Genomic DNA, 19098 nt, shown 5'->3' with positions numbered 1-19098 from the left:
AACAACATATTCTAGATGAAGGAGGAAATCAATTGGAAGGGTACGAAGCGCTAGGTTACATCCAAAAGGTAACAGCCGATTCGTTTCAAAAGAGCGTCCAGGGGATCTCCCCGGTGAGTAAAAGTGTGGCGGAGAAAGCAACAGAGGAAGAGCTAGTACTTGATAATTTCAACTGGAAAAAGGCCGAAGGAAAAATTCCAAAGCGCACTGCCGCGGGTTTAGATGGGATTCCCGTTAGCCTCATTAACGAACTAGGACATAACACTAAAGAAGCATTGTTAAAAGCAGTAGAAAAAAGCTTAAAGGACGGACAAATACCGGACAGTTGGCGACAAAGTAGAATGAACTTAATCTATAAAGGCAAGGGAGAAAAGGACAAGATTCGCTCGTATAGACCACTAACCATTACATCGGTACTATACAGGATGGCGATGCAAGCAGTAAAAATGAAAATAGAAACATGGGCCGAACATAACGATATTTTGGGAGAACTTCAGAACGGATTTCGAGTCGACAGGCGGTTAGACGATAACCTGTTTGTTCTCACTCAGTGTATAGAAATATCCAAAATAGAGAATAGGCCCTTGTACGTGGCTTTTCTAGACATCACTGGAGCATACGACAACGTTAATCAGGAAATTTTGTGGGATATATTGAAAGGAATGGGCATGGGCGACGACTGTATACAGCTTTTGAGGGAGATATACCGAGAAAATACAGTTTGCATAGAGTGGGAAGGAATGCGTAGCAAAGAGAACGTTGAGGTTAGCAGGGGTCTGAGACAGGGATGTCCTTTGTCCCCGCTGTTATTCATGCTGTACATGGTGAGTATGGAAAAAGCGCTAGAAGGTAGCAACATTGGTTTTAATCTGTCACACAAACAGGGCGGCATGATGATTGAGCAGAAGCTTCCAGGTTTATTTTATGCGGACGATATCGTCTTATTTGCGGACAGTCGAGATGATATACAGCAGCTGGCGAATATATGCGGAAGGGAAGGTGAAGCTCTTGGACTAGGATTCAGTGTAACGAAGTGTGGATTGATGGTATTTAATGATCCCTGTGATGAGACGGTGTCCATACAAGGCCAAGAAATACCGAGGGTAAGTGAATACAAGTACCTTGGAGTATGGGTAAATGAGAGTGATAGATACATGGAGGTACAGGAAAAAGCCTCGGCAGCAAAAGGAAAGAGGAATGCGGCAATAATGAAGCACAGAGCGTTGTGGGGATACAATAGGTATGAGGTGCTTCGAGGTCTGTGGAAGGGTGTAATGGTTCCAGGGCTTACTTTTGGGAACTCAGTGGTGTGCATGAGGGCAGAGGTGCAAGCGGGAATGGATGTAAATCAAAGGACTGTGGGACGCCTCGCGTTGGGTGCTCACGGGAAGACGACAAACGAGGCTGTAAAGGGCGATATGGGGTGGGCAGGTTTTGAGGCGAGGGAAGCGCAGAGCAAAATAAGGTTCGAAGAAAGGCTAAGAAATATGAAGGAGAGTAGATGGGCAGAGAAGGTGTTCCGTTATTTGTATAGGAAGAGCGTGGACACACAGTGGAGAAAAAGAACTAGAAGACTCACTAGTAAGTATACGGCTGGTATTGTAAGCCATATGTCAACAAAGAGCGTTAAGGGAAAAGTCAGGGAGGCGGAGAGGATTTACTGGATGGCAGCTATGGAGAAAAAACCGGCTTTGAGTAACTACCGAAAGGGCAAAAATGAAATAAGGAGGGAGGCATTTTACGATAATTCAAGGGGAAGCGCTTTACTGTTTGAAGCGAGATCGGGTTGCCTTAGAACGCGTAGTTATAAAGCAAGATTCAGTAAAGAAGAAGAACAATGCACATGCTGCGGGAAAGATAAGGAAACGGCGGAGCATGTTCTGATTGAATGTGGAGATATCCACCCAGGTGTACGTTTGGGCACGAGCCTACAGGAAGCCTTGGGTTTTAGGGACAACAATGGAAAGCTGAACACACCCGCGATTGAAATAAGTAAGAGACGGTTAGAGTATTGGTGGCAGAAAATTAGAGAGAAAGGACCAAAATAAATATTGGAAAAATAAAATATGGACAGTGTGCCGTAAATGGCAGAGAACTTAAGCTGAAAATTTACCTTTTTTTCCATTAAGATAGAATTTATCGAAGTAGAGGCATTAGGCCAACATAAAAGGGAAAAAAAGGTTTTTTTTTTGTCGAGCCTGGTGGCATACTTGTCACCACCCCGTTATAAAGGGGACGCTCATAGCATCCATCCATCCATATTAAAATGAAGGAGAGAAAGCGCGAGGCAGCTGTTTTTCTTCTCATGCGGCAGGCATCTTTCTAGAGGAGGCGTTGGCCTATTATCATACATTTGCTCCATTTTCACAACGACAGTGGTAGGGTGGCTAGAATGGGGAGGTGTGAAAAGCGGCTGCCGAAGCCGGTCCCCAAAGCGCGCTGATGCCGCTTGGGGCGCTGCATGCACCGGCGTGGGGAATACTGGACACACTAGGCGTGGAACATGTAGTCACTAATCTTTTAAAGGGTATCTATAAAGGTAACAAGGTAGTTATAAAGTGGGAAAAACAGGTATCCAAGCCTGCAGAGGTGAAACGGGGGCTTAGGCAGAAGTGCCCCTTGTCACCCTTATTATTCATGATGTGTCTACAAGGATTAGAGGCAAAATTAGAGCGAAGTGGACTGGGCTTCAACCTCTCTTTAGTCAAACAAGGAAAACTTATTGATCAGGCACTACCAGCATTAATGTACGCAGATGATATAGTGCTAATGGCCAACAACAAGGAAGATTTGCAGAGATTGATGGACATCTGCGGTAATGAGGGAGATAGGTTAGATTTTAGATTCAGTAAGGAAAAATCAGCAGTCATGATTTTCAATGACAACGAAGGTAGTGAGCTTAGAATACAGGAGGTCACGCTAGAGATAACAGATAAATACAAATATCTGGGCGTTGTTGCGAAAGACGGCGACGCCAACACGGCCCCGAAGGCGCCACTGCTTTCAACTCCGCCGGGAAGGTCACCAGCCGTTTGGTAGCGTATGTTTCTCAGCCCGCGACTGCTTCTGCGCAGAGCTGATAAGACGAGCGGACGAGACGACGGTGCGTTAAACAAGGTTTATGTACAGCATATATACAGAGGCGTTACAATTTCGGCACTGGGGCCGACAGAGATTCGAAGAGCCGAGCTCTCCTCTCTAACACATAGGTCAGCCTTTCGCCTAAGACCGCTGATCGCGACACGCCGCAGGGCTTCTTTTATTTGCACCGGGTCCAACCAAAATGTCCAATCAGAAGCGCCGCTGGTCGTCAGGGCAGATTCCTCCAATGGGGGTCGCCGCGCTATGCGTCAGACCACCAGACACGAGGACGCCGGCTCGCTGTCACGTGCGCAGCTGACTCAATGCACGTGGGCCAGAGAAGCGCCGCGCGTGTTCACGCCGTTGAGATGTTCGCGTCAGGCGGACTGCGGGCTGGCCTTGACCCAGATTGCCTTTTTCAGAGGCACGGACGTTTGACGAGGACTCGCTGGCATAACAGCGTATGGATAAGCAATGGGACCGAGTATCTGAGGGAACACGAAATATACGTGACGACTAAAGGTAACAGGAATGCAGCAGTCATGAAAAATAGGGCACTGTGGAATTACAATAGGTATGATGTTGTGAGAGGAATATGGAAAGGGGTCATGGTTCCTGGGCTGACGTTCGGCAATGCGGTCTTGTGCATGAGATCAGAAGTTCAAGCAAGATTAGAAATTAAGCAACGTGGAATAGGTAGGCTTGCTTTAGGAGCTCACGGGAATACACCAAATCAGGGAGTACAAGGTGATATGGGATGGACATCATTTGAGGGCAGGGAAGCTAGCAGCAAGATAAAATTTGAGAAGCGATTGAGAGAAATGGGGGAAGAGCGTTGGGCTAGGAAGGTTTTCAGCTACTTGTACATGAAGAATGTCGATACAAAATGGAGGAAGCGAACCAGGAAGTTGACTGGTAAATACTTAGAAAACAGCAGGTGGCCAAACCAAAAAGAACTATCGGTTAAGAAGAAAGTGAAGGAAACGGAGACTGACATGTGGAGAATGGGCATGATAAAGAAGTCCGCACTAGAGATCTATCGAACGTTTAAGCAGGAAATTGCCAAGGAAAGGATCTATGATAATACTCGGGGTAGTTCTCTACTGTTTGAGGCCAGAACGGGAGTACTGCGAACCAAGACATATCGGGCCAAATACGAAGGGGTAGACACAGTATGCAGTGCGTGTGGAGAGGAAGAAGAAACTGCCGAACACTTGATAATGTTCTGTAAAGGGCTTCACCCTATAGTTCAGGATGATGGCGCAGAGTTTTTCAAAGCACTTGGGTTTAGGGACCGGGAGGGCAAAATAAACTTTAAGCGGGTAGACTTAACTAGAAGGAGGTTATCTGATTGGTGGCTAAAGTCAAGGCACGAGTGAAAATTAAACTCTTCACTGCAAAGTACGAATCCTCAAACTCTTTATTTTTTTTCTTTTTTTCCCTTTTTTTTCTTTTTTTTAAGGAAAAAAATATAGTTTTTGGTTCATTAGGTATTACGGCTTGGTGGCGCTAGCCACCGCCCGATCTAAAGGGTACAGCCATATCCATCCATCCATCCATGGGCACCATTGCGGGGGAGACAAACGAGACAGCACGCGCCGCTCTACACAAAAATTGCTCCCACGCTGTGTGGTGGTGACCCGTTTTCAGTAAAATCATTTTGATCGTGCTAATGTAGGGCAGTACATGGTACCTAAGCTCTTTAAAATCTCATCTCTGAAAACCATTCTTGAAAAGGCCTTGATATGTTTAGTTTACCATCCCAAAACCACCATATGATTATGAGAGACGCCGTAGTGAAGGGCTCCGGAAATTTCGACCACCTGGGGTTCTTTATGGATTATACTCCTAGATCAGAAGTTTGAATGAATGTGCCCGTGCCTCGTATTTATAATTGACATGTCATCAAGCATTCGTTAAACATGGTTGTAGTACCATAATTTATCTTGCTAAGATAAACGTAAACCCTAGTGTTTGTCTCACTAGGCACGAATAATTAAATGTGGATTTTACCTATTCCTAGAAGCGTTTAGGATGAACATTGTCCTACAGGCTACCTTACCTATTAACCACCTTAAACCACGAAGACATCGACACTTTGTCCTTTCTTCTGCCATTGAGAACTTCCTATGAATCTATTTAAATATTTAAATATTACAAGAAATGTCGCTACGATTGGCTGTCTTGCGCATTTTTTAAATAATTCTTACTACTGTATTGTATCATATAGTGTAATCTCTCTGTGTATTAGTGTATAGTTTTGATCCTGATGATTTCTGACACTTCATCGTAATATTATGTGTAATTATTTCTTACGTTTAATTCCCAACTGTAGCGCTATAGATATATGTATTTTAAATAATCAAAATCGTCACATTAGATGCTTCGCCCAGCTGATTCACTTTCCCGAAGAGTAGATCTCCCGGAATTTCGATCACTCAACTTATGGATTTTTGCTTTTAATGTTCATGCAGTGTTATGATACATATGTATTTCCTCACTCTCTATTTGTGAATCTTTGTTTCATAACTTTTGTATTCGAACTTGGTGCTATTTTATACTTGTAAAGCTTATTTTCTATTCTACATGTATGAATGTCTGTCGTGTATTGCTGCTTTGCCAACTTGTGACTGGGTCGGTGCTTTGTCCATCCCTCGAGCTTTTGGTCCCGTGCTCCTCGATATATTGAAAGAAAAGAAATGATGTCTCTGACTGAAACAACTATAGCTAATTTAGGTGAATTAAACTGGCAAATTTTGCACAAGATGCTGGACGTAGAACAAAGTGGCCTAATGTGCACCGGAGAGTTCCATGTGATGGCTTATAACAATGTGGCGCATGTTAAATCCATTTCTCATTGTTACAGAAAGTCGAAATATAATTTCACCGCCAACCCTTTCCGCAAATATATGATCACTGACCTAAAAAATTACAGTAATTCTGGCAGCTTGCATCTGCTAGCGGACCATAATCGCAGGTATTTGCAGTGTAAAATATTTGCAGTGTAAATAATTTTGTCCCTTCAACCTACACAGGGCCCGCTAGAATTGCAACTGTTTATGGAAACGTGAGCCTTGCTTTTCCAGGTACTGAAAACTTAGTGCTCCGTGACCTGTTATCAACAGAAGCAAATTGTATTTTAGAAACATAACTGATAAATAGCGCTACCATCTTGCAGGAACGACTTGCTGACAACTACAACTCGCACAATTTAAGCAGCAGCTCCATTTCTACATGTATAACAAGTGCGTCAAATACTAAATGCCGAAGTAACGTGCTACACCAGCAACGGTGTTACTTATAACGCGTAACCACCAACACTGCGAAACAAGGCAGGTGTTTTTGTACTCATCACTATTGTTACTAAGTACCAGATTTCTCACATCGTAGCTTGCCACATAATATACAGGGCGACCATCCACCGCTCAGTGGTGCATGATTCATGGGCGAGAGGCACTGCTAGTGCATCAGATGGAAGTCTTTCGTAGTCTTCCTTTCCTCCCTCCCTTCTCTCCCCGAGTACACGATTTACTCCGACTCTCACTCCACCATCCGTCACATACAGAACAACACGTTGCCCCCTGCTCTTCCACAGGAGGTCGAGCGAGCGGCCTCTGCTCTTCAACCCTCCACTGTCTTTCTCCGCTGGGTTCCTGGGCATTCGGGTATTAACGGCAATGAGCTAGCTCATCAGCTTGCCCGCGATATATTGCACCGGGCACCGTTCATTCCCTGGCCCACACCTTCGGAAGACAGTGAGAGCACCGCGAATAACGATGGGCAGATCTCCTTGCGTCACACTATCAAGGAGGTATATCTCCGGCTCGACAAGCGTCTTTACCCTCCCCCTCATACATCACTCACTGCGCTCGAGGCTCGAACTCTACGGCACATCCAAATGAACTGCCTGAAAACCCCCTCTCGCCTTTTCCTTTATAAATATAGGTCTAACCCCTGCTGTCCTAATTGTCCCTCCCCATACGCTGACCTGTCACACTGCCTGTTTTACTGCCCAACTGCTCAGCAATCCAGCTATTACCCTCCCCCATCCCTTTCCATCACCTCCTGGCACGACTGGATCGGCGCCGAAGGGGAAGAAGAACAGCGTCGACTGATCGCACAGGCGGTCGAAATGCTCGGCCTGTAAATTTGGCTGAATAAAAGTCTATTACTACTACTACTACTAGTCTTCCTCATCTTATTCTATCTCATGCAGAATTTTTTCTACAGACAAAGCGACGCTTTCCCTAAGCGATCCACGTTGCCACACTTGGGACTCTTCAAGAGGCTGAACTGAAGCACTAAGTTTTGCGGGCAAGCGTAATGCAGCGACGCTGGATCTACTTTTTTGTCGTTGACGCATTCAGGCATTTCAGAGTAACCCATCGCAATCACCGATTGACGAAGTACTTGTAAAGCAGCTACCGCCTCTGAATGGATGAATGAAAAACTTTTATTGGGGTCCTGAAGGATTCCACCCTCGTTTTATAGGGGTAGAATCGCGGGCCGCTCCCACGTTGGGACGGGGAGGCCCAGCCTCACCGCCGCATCGAGGGCCTTCTGGACAGCCTTGAGTTGTTGTATGAGAACCGGACTCGTGAGCATTAAATGAAAGGAGTTCTCAGAAAATTCTTCATATTTTGTTTGTAAAGAGGGGCACCTCCAGAGCATGTGGTTAAAATCACTGCGATTCTGGCAGTCTGGACAAAGTTCTGAAATATCGGAGTAATGGCTATAGGTTACGAGGCTAGGGTATGTTCCCGTCTGAAGCATGCGAAGAGAGATTGCCTGTGGCCTGGACAACTTTTCGTGTGGCAATGGAAATGACCTACGGCCTAATTGATAATGCTTCGTGATCTCGTTGAAGGTAGTCAAAATGTCCCTAAAATGAAGGCTGCTGGCTGACTCCTCTGTCTGAGAAGCACAAGTCCCGGCGCGGTAAGTGAAGCCTCGCGCCTTGGAGTGGGCTAGCTCGTTGACATTGGGAAGGCCTCCAACCCTTAAGCCAAGGTAAGCAGGGAACCAAATAATTGTGTGGTGGGTGAGTTCCTTGTGAGCGAGAATTCTCAAAACTTCCTTGCAAACGGAACCAGAAGCGAAGGCCCTAGCAGCGGATTTAGAGTCCGTATAAATATCAGTCCTTTGTGGATCAAGGAGTGCTAGTGCAATGGCCATCTGTTCTGCTCTGAAAAAAAAAAAAACAGCGCACCCGAGGAAAACTCTGCGAAGTGCGCCGCTGCCATCAGCGCCCCTAGCGGCATCGGCGCGCCGATGGGCCTTCTCCGGCAAGCAAAAAGCGCCGCGCTCATCACACCTCCCCATTCTAGCCACCCTTACAGTGGGAAAGGGCGGAGAAGAGGGTACCTAGTAGTACTTCAACAGGCCCAGATGGCATTCCAATTATGCTGATAAAGACATTGGGTCCGAAGTCTAAACAGACTTTGAGAGAGGCAGTGAGCAAAACCATAATCGATGGTGAAGTCCCCGATGGATGGAAACTTAGCAGGATGAGCATGATCTATAAAAGAGAGAGGGACAAAGCCAACATAAACAACTACCGTCCTATAACAGTGGCATAAGTGGTCTACAGGCTGGCGATGCAGATTATAAAGGAAAGACTGCAGGCATGGAGGCAGGCCGCGTGTGTTTGGCGCCGAGCGGCGGCCCCCTTGCCTGGGTATGGCCTTCTGCCCGAAACGAAAACTTCCCCCTCAAACGACCCTGGGGCGGAAGACATGCCGGGACGCGACATTACATTCCAGCACCGTTCCAGACATGTGACTGCCGCGCCACGGCGAGCCATGGCGCGGACTAATAAGAGTAGCGTCCCCACAAGGTGCTTTTCTCACGACCACGCGCGGCCTAGATGCGAAATTGTGCGAACATCCTTAGACATTTAGTTGTTCCTTGTGACAGTTTACCAACAACACCCAGAACTGTTTTGTCTTAATTAACTGTGTTTAGCTCATACATGTTTACAAAAAGATGCACCAAAGCTCATAAGACTGCACTCAATTGCTTTAGCTTTGCACATATGTTCAATGGGCTCCTAAAATAATCAATCATAAAGGTGATGAGCAGTTGCAGCACAGCTTCCTCAAAGATGTGAATGCTGTCATGAAGAGTAAGATTGTGTTCATTGCATGTGGTACTGTTCTTCTTTTTGGCAGAAAAATGTTCCAGATTTCTCTGTGCACATCTGCTTCTGTTTAAATTAAGTTGTCATAACTATAGTGTCTACCACTAAGAAGTGAAATTCTGTGCACTACGGTCATGAAAAAAAATCTAGGAAATCGCACAGGTAGTTGAAACATACATGATCTTTACTTATCTACAGCCACACTGCAAGATAGTACGTATTTCAAGTCCTAACCTCTAACAGTAGCAGGGAGAAAACAATTTCAGCTATCAAGGACAAGTATATTGAAAAAGTAAACACAATAGCGAGTGCGTAATAAATGTGACTTTTATTGATCCAGTATTCGGACAGATTCACATCATGTACCACCAATTGATTTCAGGAGTGCTTGCTTGCAAGAGAGTACTCAAGTTCTATGGATATGCCTATGCAAAAAAAGAGATTGTGCTCAGGACTGAGCAGATAGTGTGATGTAAGAGTACCAGCAAAAACGTACAAACAAGAAAATTGTACAATGCGTGCCTAAAGATTATTTTCTTAGAATCGGGCCTTTTCGATCTGTAAGCACAGACCTCGGAACTGTTCCTTAAGCATACATGTTCTCTGCATACACAGCAGACCGGTCATTCCCTGCGACGTGAAATCTAGCTGTAGTAACCGTGTAACTTAACTCCAACAATAAATGTAGCAAGCCTGGAATATTTTTATGCCCACCACCTAAATACATATTACCTTTCATATGGGCTCACGGCTGAGAATTAAAACTTGTGCCTACCCTTTCGACACGACGCGACACTACACAATTGTGAAGTACTCAAGGTAGCATTGCAGAGCGAAAAAATTTCAGAAGTGCACGCATCCGCAATTGCTTATTTGACAAATTAAAAAAAACTACATTGCTCTCACTACGCGAGCTATCTATCGGCAATGTGCAAGTTTCCTTTCCGATTCCACATCATGCATTCACTTCACTTGAAGATCAACACTACAGGGCAAGCGCCGCATCTGACGGCAGAATACGACCTTTGTCTTGAAGCCACGCTATAAAACTCGAGCGCCGCAACACAATGAGAGCGACGTTCATTCAGTGATTTTGATGTTCAGTTATATGCATATGCTTGTTAGCTTTCAAAAGTCTTTACACATGGTTTGAAAGCTTTCGATATGTATGAGTGACTTGTTTTGTTCGGACCCGACCGTATACAGCGGTCGGGTCCGAACAACAGTGGGTGTGTCAGCTGGCCAACGGTCAACATGGCAACTAATCCGTTCCTGTTCTACATGCAGATTCTACTTTTTGCTGGAGTGACCAAAGCCAGCGCATCTCAAGCAACAACGAACATTACCGATGAAACCACGGCGGCATGCTGCGACAGCGTATGGTTTTCGCTAAACTACACTGAAGATGGGATCAAGTCACGTGCAGCGCGGTCTACGTCACCGGACCCGGCTTTAAATGTAACTCGTCGCACGGCTTCCTTCAGTGGGTGTGTCAGCTGGCCAACGGTCAACATGGCAACTAATCCGTTCCTGTTCTACATGCAGATTCTACTTTTTGCTGGAGTGACCAAAGCCAGCGCATCTCAAGCAACAACGAACATTACCGATGAAACCACGGCGGCATGCTGCGACAGCGTATGGTTTTCGCTAAACTACACTGAAGATGGGATCAAGTCACGTGCAGCGCGGTCTACGTCACCGGACCCGGCTTTAAATGTAACTCGTCGCACGGCTTCCTTCAGTGGGTGTGTCAGCTGGCCAACGGTCAACATGGCAACTAATCCGTTCCTGTTCTACATGCAGATTCTACTTTTTGCTGGAGTGACCAAAGCCAGCGCATCTCAAGCAACAACGAACATTACCGATGAAACCACGGCGGCATGCTGCGACAGCGTATGGTTTTCGCTAAACTACACTGAAGATGGGATCAAGTCACGTGCAGCGCGGTCTACGTCACCGGACCCGGCTTTAAATGTAACTCGTCGCACGGCTTCCTTCAGTGGGTGTGTCAGCTGGCCAACGGTCAACATGGCAACTAATCCGTTCCTGTTCTACATGCAGGTCTGTAACACTGCGTCTTCCTGTAAATCCAGTAACCGCTGTTTTATCCAGCTGACATGCCCAGAGTGTTTCAGTGCTATAGCTATGTTTGTGCAGGATTTCGCATGTGCTTTGTTGATTCTTTGCGGTGATATAGAATCAAACCCAGGTCCTACCACCGAAGAATTGCTCACTGAGATTCTAGCGGGGCAAAAGGTGATACAGAAAAGGCTCGATGAAATTGAACAGAAATTTAAGGTTGTCGACTCGACAGCCTCTCTTATTAAAGAGGTCTCCTCAGTCACCCACCTTCTGGACAAGAAAGTGAAGGACATGGAAAAAAAGTTAGTCGACCTTGAGGACCGCGGGAGAAGAAACAACCTTTTGGTGTTCGGCGTTCCAGAAAAACAGAATGAAACACAAGCAGACCTTGAGCAAAGTGTTGTGAAAGGTATTTTCGAAGAGGTACTAGGCACAAAAATAACGTCTATCGAAAGGATTCATAGGATAGGCCGTAGTCATAGTCGCAAACCTCGGCCTGTAATCCTAAAGTTATTTGACTACCGCGAAAAGATTAATGTTTTGAAAAACGGCTATAAGTTAAAAGGACAGCGAACTTCTATAGCAGAGGATTTTTCCGCGTGCACTAGACAGAAAAGAAGAAACCTGTGGGAGAGCACAACTGACATCAGAAAGTCTGGTAAAAAAGTTAAGCTGATTCACGATAAAATTAAAATTGAAAACAATCTTTTTGAATGGGATGACAGCCAAAAAATGAGAGTTCTTGTTCAGCGCAAGAATACTAGAAACGAACAGTGACCAGCGGTCGTTAATAAACCATTCCTTTGCCTCCAGTTTAATGCTCGCAGTATTGTGAATAAAGTTGACGTGCTGGAAAGTGTTATTCTCTCGTATAAACCTCAGGTAGTCGTAATTACGGAAACTTGGTTGCACAATGACATATCCGATTCTGAAATCGTCCCGCCAGGCTACGCTATCCTTCGTAATGATAGAAGCTCCCGAGGGGGAGGAGTTGCCATTCTTTACCAAGATACGTTACATATAAACAGACTTTCCCCTATAGCTGGTGTTGAATGTGTCATCGCTAAAATATGCCTGAATGAATGCAGCTTAGTAGTAGGTGGATTTTACCGCCCCCCAAATGACAACAGTACATTCTTCGAGAAACTAAACCAATTCTTATGTGACAACGTCGTCCACATCAATAATTTTTTGATAGCTGGTGACTTCAATCTGCCATCCATTGATTGGAGTAACGAAATTCCGGAGCCTCTTAGCACTGTTGCAGAACAGTTAACTGATCTAGTTTTCTTTCATAACCTTTCTCAGTTAGTCAAAGAGCCAACTCGCATCAGCAACTCAGCGAATTCTATCCTAGACCTTTTTCTCGTTAGCAGAAACCTGCTTAGTAAAGAACCCGTAGTTGCCGTTCTCGATGAAATATCGGATCATAAGTTGATTACATTGACACTGAATCTTGGCCATGTGCCTAAAAAGAAAAACGAAGTGCGTGTTGTCCCGGTTTTCGCACGTGCAAATGACGTGGGCATTTTGGATGCAATGGATGAATCGTTCTCAAATTTTCTTTCTTTCTATCAATCAAGTGATTGCAGTATCGATGAGTTATGGCTATTTTTCAAAAATCTCGTTCTTAAGTGTATCAAAGATTTTGTCCCTATGAAAAGTAAAAGCATAAAAAAATTTTCAAAACCATGGCTTACTAAGGAAGTTGTTCGCCTTGAGCGCAAAGCGAAAAGGATAAGAAAAACGTGCCGGCAACGCCCCTCTCCTGCGAATGTATCGAAACTGTGTGCCATACGCTTGGCTCTTAGGGACAGTATCGCTGAAGCTAAAAATTACTACTTCAACGTGACATTAAAAAACTTTCTCTACACGGCTCCGGCTAAATTCTGGAGACATTTTTCCTCAAAGCAAAAATCGCAGTTAAACCTTACTGTGAACGGTGGCAACGTGTCGGATAAACTACAATTAGCATCGACTTTTAACCGCTTTTTCTGCTCCGTATTTGTACAGGATGATGCTAGTGACCCATCTTTCATTCCTGCAAAAGATGCTCCGTCTATAAGTGATATTTTTGTGTCCGAAGAAGGTGTGCTGTCACTGTTGTTAAAATTGGACACAAAGAAAACTCCTGGAATTGACGGCATACCCAACACCTTTTTAGTCAGGTACGCTGAATGGTGCTCCAAGTACTTATGTTTAATATTTAAAAAATCGCTCTCAGAAGCTCAACTACCAACAGAATGGAAGTACAGTAAAATTATTCCGATACCGAAAGGTGGGGACTCGCGCCAAGTAACTTGTTACAGGCCAATCTCCCTACTGTGCTCCTGCTCAAAGACGCTAGAGCACATAATTTTCGCGCACATATCGTCGTTTCTGGAAAAGAACAACCTTATTGATAATAGGCAACATGGTTTTCGCAAAGGTAAATCTACAGTGACGGCACTCCTTGAAACCGTGCATGATTTTGCTGCTGCTATTGATGCTCAATCTCAAATAGACGTGATTTTTTTGGATTTCCAAAAAGCTTTTGATTGTGTTTCGCATTCAAAACTAATAATAAAGGTTAGGGCAATTCTAAAGAATACTGCATTAGTATCGTGGATAGAGGCCTACTTGCGCCACAGACAGCAATGTGTTTCAATTGATAATGTTTGCTCAACTCCTGCAGCTGTCGGGTCGGGCGTTCCACAAGGGTCGGTGTTGGGGCCGTTATTCTTCCTAATATTTATAAATGACATAGTTGACCAGGTACCGGTCAAAATTAAACTATTCGCAGATGACTGCGTAATTTATCACAGAATTGACAACCTTCATGACCACGTCCAACTAAAAGAAGCTCTTCAGCACGTTGAGAAATGGTGTGAAACCTGGCAAATGAAAATTAACCCCCAAAAGACCGTTCTCATGAGGATAACTAGAAAGAATTCACCGCTACAGCTTAGCTACAGCTTAAATGGAAGCGTATTATCCAAAGTAAAATCTTTTAAATACCTAGGTGTCATACTCACATCGGATCTTCGGTGGAATGAGCACATTTCTTACATAAAGAAAAAAGCAGTAACTAAACTAGGATACTTAAGACGAACTTTGCGCCAAGCTCCTCAAGATATGAAGCTATTAGCCTATAAAACGTTTATCCGACCAATAATCGAATACGCATCGATAGTATGGGACCCTCACACGAAAAGGAACATTGTCCACTTGGAAAGTGTTCAAAGAAAATCGGTACGCTTTATTTTTAATATGTACAGCTGGCGGACATCGGCAAGTACGTTAGTGGAAAGGGCTGAATTGGAACCCCTGGAATTACGACGCCACACGGAAAGACTAGGGTACCTATACAAAATTTATCATAATAAAATAGGAATAGAAAGGGATCATTTCATTCAACCTGTAAGTAAGCGAATCACACGTTCTCATCACTCAAAAAAACTACGAGACTATAACTGCCGAACAGATGTATTTCACAACACATTTTTCCCACGAACAGTAAGGGAATGGAACGAGCTCCCAGCCGATGTCGTGGAACGCATGACCACAGCAGATTTCATTTCAACACTTCAGGCTCATTTGACGACTGTGTAAATGTACGAGTTTACTAATCTTCTTTGTATATGTTCACTTGTGTGTTTCTACTTTTATGTATCGTCACCTTATATGTAAGGAAATACATATATTCTTTTATTCCATGTATGTATTACTGGCATTTAGAATATAATGGTTACAGTGTAGTTACCTACTGCTGTGATGATCGATATAACTGATGATATTATTGCTGTAGAAGAGTACCTAGTGTGAAGCATGCCGTTATCGCTTTCTTTTGCGCAGTATGTATATATATCATCTTTGTATTCCCACTCCTGCTTACAGCCTTTTTTAGGCTAGCAGTATTTTGCAAATAAATAAAAAATATACATTGGTTGTACCGGCTTGGACACTCGCAATACATGATGCAAACCTTACTTGATTGTTGTTGTTTTTTTGCCAGTAGAGGCCAACTAGGTCACCTGGAGATAATTACAGACGCAAAGCGCGATTTAACAACAACAAAAAAAAATACCAGAGGAAGCGAGCAGCGCGAACCAGCCGCGAATCCCCCCACCTGCAGCAAAAAAAAAAAAAAAACGCGTGCGTTTATTGATGATGATAGTACTAACCGCTTCATCTGGCCTCGCGGTATTGCACTTCAGTACGCCGCCGCTACGTATTTGCATGTTATTTTGGTAAAACAGCCCAAAGGTACAGTTTCCGTTCTCTAAACTGGTAGGTGTTCTGTGATTTTAGTCTCTAGCGGTGCGCCAAGGAGGATACATAAAACTTGCTGGAGTGGAAGGGGCGCTGTGCGAGTGAAGCCAGCCGCCGCCATCTTGCCAGTGGCAAAACTCGTGCTCAGCGCCATGGCGAGCTGCTGATTTCGTCCGTTCTTGTTTCACCTTGTCGGCATGTAAAGACAGATGGTTTAAGATGGTTGCCTCTTGCGTCGTTCACGGATGTGCCAACAGGTTGAAAAAAGGTTGTGGCCTCACATTCCACCTGTACGTACACGAAAACGTCTTCGACATAGCCATTCCACGCTCGTTACTAAAGGGAGCTATAGCTGACGCGATCTAAGCGTGCAAAACATAACAGTCCGGATTTGTTTTACAGGTTTCCTAAAGATCCCGTAACGCGGAGCCTCTGGGAGTGGGCCGTTCGCCGTGAGAAGTCGAATGCGAAAGACTGGGATTACTTCGCTTTGTGCACTTTGCGCCAGAGTGTTGACCACCTCTTTGACATTGAAGGGAAGCATGTGAAAGGGGGTTATAAAGTGGCATTGAAGGCACTTCAACGTGAAGAAGGGTTGTGGCTCGGAAATAAACTTACGAAAGTCCGCGTCCAATGTGAAAAGCAAGAAAATGAAGGTATGATATGCTGTACAACTGATCGAGTGCCTCAGTTGCCGACGCTTTGTACTTCTGCGAACAAAAGCTAAAGCTGCCGCAATTCAAGGGTGCCAGCACAAGATCTACGTTTATTAGAACTTTTAATCGCTTGTTTGACATCTTAAAACTCCAGGAACCCGCTGGCAAGGTTGTACAAAGCGCCCCTTCGGCAGGGGAACGAAGCATTCAAGAAGTCGTTTTTTGCGGAGACTCGAGCGTACATAAACGGGCTGAGAGATCCGGCAGTGACAGAAGGACTGAAAAAAAAAACGGATTCATTGGTTTTTGGATACGCATGGCAAGCACGGAAAGAATGTTTGACAGACTTGTCAGCCAGGGTCAGCTGAAATACTTACTGACACACAAACTCAGTCAAGACTATGCGGAAAACTTCTTTGAATCAATACGTAGATGAGGTGGCCATAACAACAACCCAACAGCTTTTTTTTTTTTTTTATTGATTTAATTTCAGACAACCCGTGTACACAGTTTGCCTAGGGGATCGGCGTAAAGGCAAAGAAAGCCTGACAAAGCGCCAACCCCCTATGTACACACATACATAAACAGGTTATATATAGCAGTACAAAAATTGAGAAATTGAGATACATACAATATCAAAAAACATTTACAAATTTTTTTTTTTACATCAAGCCAGTATTAACAAAGAAATGAACAGCAATTATGAATTAGCACATAAAGAAATAATAAGAGACTATTTACGCACAACAAACAGGCAGACAAAAGCAAAAAAAAAAAAAAATTCATAAAGTCACAGCAGCACATAAAAGTTACATAAAATAAAATGAATCGAAAGAGGTATGAGAATCTGTTTGAGTTTTTAGAAGGAATGTGTGTATCTTCTTTTTGAAAACATAAATGGAGGAACTTTGTTCAATTAATGCCATCACAGTGGGGTGTTCATTAAGAAAGTGGGGAATTTGGTAAGTTAGTTTTTGTGTACCGTAATTTGTACGAAGCGTGTCTTTCTTGAAACTAATATGTCGTAAATTATGACTGTGGTTACGCTCGTGATACTTCCTGAAAAATTCAATTCGATTAGATTTAACTTCACGATATATAATCATTGCTAATTTTTTATATCGCAGTTTATGGCCGCATACAAGCGTCTATTGGTTCCGACGGAAGTCACGTCTTCAAGTTCTGGACACTGCTCCGAAGATGTTCTCTCCGTATCGAATGCAACGACTCCTTCAGCCATGGTAGATCCAAGAAGCAATCTCACTGACATGCACAAGGCCCCAGTCCTGCAGCCCGATGACCACGACAATACGCATCGCATTGACTAGCCCGAAAGCTTTTCTGTTTTTGTCGGTTCCGTGGTGCCATACATAGCAGGCTTCACTGTTCGAAAGGTCGAACTGCAACTACCTGTGAAGAGTGTATAGCAGCCATGCACTCAGATGAGCTGACACCTTTAATTAAATGTAGGAGGCGAGGTGGTCTTGTTTCACCGTCGCGAGATGTCATTAGCATCTGTAAAGAAGTCGAGAAATGAGGCGGCTACAGGCTGAATGTGATTCCATCACAACGGTGAAGTCAAGAGTAAAACACCTCATCCTGAAAGTTCTATGAGCTTCCTCCGAGAAAAACTGGTTCCATAAACTAGAGCAGCACGTCCTAGACTTTGATACGCTTGATAAGGTTTACAGTTTGTGCAGGCAAATCGCCGAACAATACGTAAAAGTGAGGATACAACACATGACGAAGGAAAAAAAAAACCGAGAATCAGTGAAAAGTAAGGTGGGACCACTTTTGACAAGGGCAATAATTTTCAACCACCAGTAGGGCACCTATGTTTTCGATGATGTGTTTGCTTTAGGCATCGCTATTTGATGCATATGCAATTTAATTGAGTTCTCTAGATGCCACTTGGCTGCGTACAAGTTGCAATAAACATTTACAACCAGAATTACTTGTTTTCATTGCTTTATATAAACACACGAGTCACTTCACCCGCAGCGCGATGAAGCATAAATTTGCAGCGCTCGGCTCTTTTCTGCCACTGGCAACATGGCCACCGCACGCTCGGCGCGGCTTCACTCTCTCCCGTAACGGCGCATAGGCGGCTTCCACTCCAGCAAATTTTTTGTATCCTCCTTGCGGTGCGCCCGTGCTGGCTGTAGCGGTGCGGGTATATAAAGGCACCGCTGGTTGGGTTATATGTGTGTAAGTGTTTCCTCTATTTTGGTGTTGTGCGGCGGTTTGTATTATTGCGATAATATTCCGGCAAGGTTCCTTTTGGCGTTGCATAAGTGAGTTGCCAGACTTTGAGGTGATTGTTGCCAGATTGCCGCTAAATTTGGCTGAAATTTTTTTTGTAGTTGTGGCTTTTTTGTAAGAGTTTGGTGCCATCCGTGGTGCATTTCGCGAGTGCATGAGCGACGCTGGCCGTTTTAATTAACGGAATGAGCCGAGCAGAAGTCGAGCGTGGTGCTGCCGTGCAATTAAGAGGCCGTTTTAATTATCGGAATGAACCGCGCATTACACAATTCGTTTTAATTAACGGAATGAACCGAGCCTAGCAGAAGTATAGCGTGGCACTGCCGTGCAATTAAGAGGCCAATTTAATTAACGGAATGAACCGCGCATTACAGAATTTGTTTTAATTAACGGAATGAACCGAGCCTAGCAGAAGTCGAGCGTGGCACTGCCGTGGAATTACGAGGCTAATTTAATTATCAAAATGAACTGCACTTCTGCTAGGCACGGTTCATTCCGTTAACTAAAACGGCCTCTTAATTGTACAGCAGCGCCGCGCTCGACTTCTGCTAGGCGCGGTTCATTCCGAAAATAAAACGAATTCTGTAGTGTGCAGTTCATTCCGTTAATTAAATTGGCCTCTTGTTT

The sequence above is a fragment of the Rhipicephalus microplus genome, unplaced genomic scaffold (assembly GCF_043290135.1).
Source record: "Rhipicephalus microplus isolate Deutch F79 unplaced genomic scaffold, USDA_Rmic scaffold_34, whole genome shotgun sequence".
In the NCBI taxonomy this organism is placed as follows: Eukaryota; Metazoa; Arthropoda; class Arachnida; order Ixodida; family Ixodidae; genus Rhipicephalus; species Rhipicephalus microplus.
The sequence above is the reverse complement of the archived record's forward strand: the minus strand, read 5'-3'. Positions refer to the sequence as shown.